The following is a 3,902-nucleotide window of genomic DNA, read 5'->3' as shown; positions in this document are numbered from 1 at the left end:
TGCCCTACCCACTGAGCCACAGGCACTGCCCACACTTATCCAATATTTGAGAAAGCCTCTATTGAATTTAGAGACTTAGAGTTGTTAGGTACTAACTTTTGCTAGGCACTGGACACAGGGAAGTAAACAAGATTGTCAAGGTCCCTGTCCTCATGGAGTTTATAGTCTAATGAGAATCAGAGTCAGATGCAAATTGTTCCTCTGCCGGTTAATAGCTGGGTGAAGTCATCACTTAATAGGGGACTTCATTTTCTCATCTGAGAAATGGACATCACTTTGTGGAGTTGGTTTGAAGATGAATGGATGCATGTGCACGCGCATGTGTGGGTAGATCCCGTGGCACATGGAAATCCCTGAAATATTTGGGTTTCTTTTCCTGTTCCTGTTTTATTAAATCAGGGTTGGCATTTTGTCCCGGGCACTGTGGGATGTTCAGCAGCAGCCCTGGCCTCTGCCCACCAGATGGTAGTAGCTCTACCTACCACCCTGAATTGTGAAAACCAAAAATGTCCTCACATATTGCCAAATGGGTCTTGGGGTGAGGGTTGGGAGCCAAAATTGCCCTCAGTTGCCACGGCTTTAGGTAAAAGGCCAGATGTTTCTGTCTAAAGCTGCAGACCCCAATGTCCACTTCTGCGCTTGACGTCCTAATCCTTGTGACTTCCTTTCACTACGTTTTTGCCTCCAAGATGACATGGGGAGAAAACTAGACACCAGCACCAGTGTTGACACAGGAAGGAAAATCTGCATAGCTTCCTCCCTCCTCCTCAGAGGCCAAATTCAGTCTGGTCCTGTGAATTACCTCCAGTGGTTTCAGCAGACCAGGTCTGTTGATCTCCGCTGGTATGAAAAACAATATGCTTGGCCAGATCTGATAGTGAAGAGAAACTTAAATCTTTCCCCAGTGGCTTTCACGGTGGGCCCCAAACTGGGGGTTGAGGCTCATGGCTTTGGTGGGTCTTAGCTGCAACACACGAGTCATTGCTGGAGAGAGGGAAGAGGCTCTGTTTCTAGAGGCTTTTCCAGAATTTCACAGCAGAGGGGCCCCTGGGGTCATAGCAATCTGATTTGGTAGAAACCGAGTTTTCATGGCAAGAATATGATTTACCCATAGATTTTTAAAAGTATACAAATATCTTAGTTTTTTTTTTTTTTAAAGGCTTTGTTTATACTTTATATAAGATTGAGAAAAGAATGTTTATCTTAATATTGTGGTGCTGATAATGATTTTCCCTGGGTGGAATTAGTGTTATGATACCATCAGACCCTGTGGGTAGGATGGGCAGCCTCTCTCTGACCCTTTGTTTTAGCACTTTTCCCCTTGGCTCATTTACTGGCCTCTTCCTATTTTTTGAGCACAGCAGTCCTTCAGAGTCTTTATATTTGGTGTCACCTTTTCCTAGAACACACTTGTCTTAGTCTTCTTAGACTGTCATAACAAAATACCATAGAGTGGGTGACTGAGACAACAGAAACTTATTCTCACAGTTCTGGAGGGTGACAAGTCCAAGGTCAAAATACCAGCAGGGCAAGTTTCACTCCAAGGTCTCTTCTCTGGGCTTGCAGGGAAGAGGTGGAGTGATGGAACTCTTGGGGGTCTTTTCTTACACACTAGTTCCATCAGGTCAGGGCCTACACATATGACCTCACTGAACCTTGATTACCCTTTTGGAGTGCTTCCATCTACAAATGTAGCCACTCTGGGGCTTAGAGCCTCAGCATATGAATTTGGGGCCACATAACCATTCATTCCACAATGAATCTTCACTTGCCTTCGTCCCTAACTTGATTTAGCTCTGGCCACCTAAACACACCTTGCTGCCTGCTTTTCTCCTGTTACCTTTCTCTTCTGCTTTGTTTTTCTTCTTGCACTACCTACAGTTACTTTACATTTAAAAAAATTGTGCTTATTGTCTGTCCCTGCCTGCTGGGTTTATTTTAAGGGTCAAATGAATTGACCTAAATATTCATTCCGTGAATGTCTATCGAGTGCCTACGACATGTAAGGCACTGCAGCAGGTTCTAGGGTTGCAGTGGTGAAAAAAAGCACTTTTCCCTTTCCCTCATACAGGTTAAGAATGTATGGTAGGAAGGTTTATGGGATGCTTACTATGTGCCAGGCATGGTGCTAAGAGTTTTACTAAGATGATTTTATTTCATCATAACAAAGATTATTAAGATTATTTTATTTCATTTTTTGAGGTAGGTCCTATTGTTGCACTAATTTTATGAAAGCTAGCAGGAGCCCTTAGGGGGCCCAGCAGCATGAGGCCTGAGGAAGAGGGGATTCCCAGCTGGAGGGCTGTCACTAGGCGGTTTGGCTAGTCTGGTTAGGTGTTTCCCGCGGGGCAGAAATATGCCAGAGTGAGGCAGTTACAGAGGAACAGGTACTAAGGTTACTTCTGATGATAATTGATAGAATTCCTAAACTAGGAGCAAGAACCCCATCCCTGGAGCTGTCTTGAGGGAAAGCTGGACAGATCTAGTGAGAAATGCTACAGCATCGGAGGAGGGAAGATTTGGACTGACTTTGAGCTTCCTTTCTATTTTGGGAGTTTCTGGTGAATGCAAAAAATGTTTGAAAATACCACCGCGTCTGGAATATCTGCAAATAAGCCAGTATTTCACTAATAAAATGTGCCTTTCATAAGGATTATGTCTTGTTAACTCCTCTGGCTCCAGTGCTAGCCTAGGGCAGGAGGAGGCTGGGTTGTCTGGTGATTAAAAGCAAAGACCAGGCCTGGAGCAGTGGCTCACAGCTGTAATCTCAGCACTAGGGAGGTCGAGGCTGGTGGATTGACTGAGCTCACTGGTTCAAGATCAGCTTGGGCCAGAGCGAGACCCTTCTCTAAAAATAGACAGGTGTTGTGGCAGGTGCCTGTAGTCCCAGCTACTTGGGAGGCTGAGGCAAGAGAAGCATTTGAGCCCAAGAGTTTGAGGTTGCTGTGAGTTGTGATGCCACAGCACTGTAGGGAGACAAAGTGAGACTGTCTCCCCCCAACCCCCCGCCCAAAAAGCAAAGGCCCTGAATCTAATCCTGAGCTGTCATCTGCTGGTTGAGTGACTTCACCCTGGTGGGACTGAGTGTTCTCCCTATACCATGGGGACTCTGTTCCCTGTATTTAGGGTGGCCATGTGGGTTGGCCATAGGCATTTGAAACATTGGCCTGGTGTGTGGATCACATGCAAATGGTAGGTCTTACGATAGGTGCTGTATTCCTGCCCATGCAGTGAAGGGGCTCAGGTGGCAGGAAGCGCCTTGAAGATGACTCCTGACAACTAGTTGCAGAGAGGAGCTCGGGGTGAGGAGGGCTGGATTCTGCCCTGGGTAGTGGGACATGATGCTCTGTCTCTTGCTGCTTCCATGGTTTTGTTTCCTCGGGAACTCTAGTTTTTCCTTTGCTGGTTAAATTGTACCTGGTTAAGGTTCTCTAGAAGCAGCGTCTGAGACAGGAAAATGATTTTTGGGAGCAGGAAAAGAGAACCAGCTACATTATTTGTAGGGTGCAGAGCAAAATGAAAATGAGGAATCCCTTGTTCAAAAAGAGAGGATAAGAGCTTGCTTTCTTCTTTGCAGAAGCCTGGGCCATCTGGCCCTGCATTGGTCCTGAGCCTGTGAATCTTGCCCTGGGTGAGAGAAGAGGATGGGCAAGGAGACACCAAGAGACCAGCTTCAGGCTTAACCCCCAGGGAAGTGGGGTGAGAAGCACACCCACATTACTGCCCCCTCCAGCAAGGGACTTCTCACACTCTAGAGCAGTCAGTCAGTGGCTGTGTGGGAATAGCTTCCCTGCAGAGGTAGCTCCTACTTGACTGAGGGCAATTCTCCAGAGAAAGGGTAGTTTTCAGGCGTTATCAGCAGACATAGATACTAAATACCCAGGACAGAAACACCAAAAGAA

Source organism: Otolemur garnettii, unplaced genomic scaffold (assembly GCF_000181295.1).
Source record: "Otolemur garnettii isolate 467f Iridium unplaced genomic scaffold, OtoGar3 scaffold00003, whole genome shotgun sequence".
In the NCBI taxonomy this organism is placed as follows: Eukaryota; Metazoa; Chordata; class Mammalia; order Primates; family Galagidae; genus Otolemur; species Otolemur garnettii.
The sequence above is the reverse complement of the archived record's forward strand: the minus strand, read 5'-3'. Positions refer to the sequence as shown.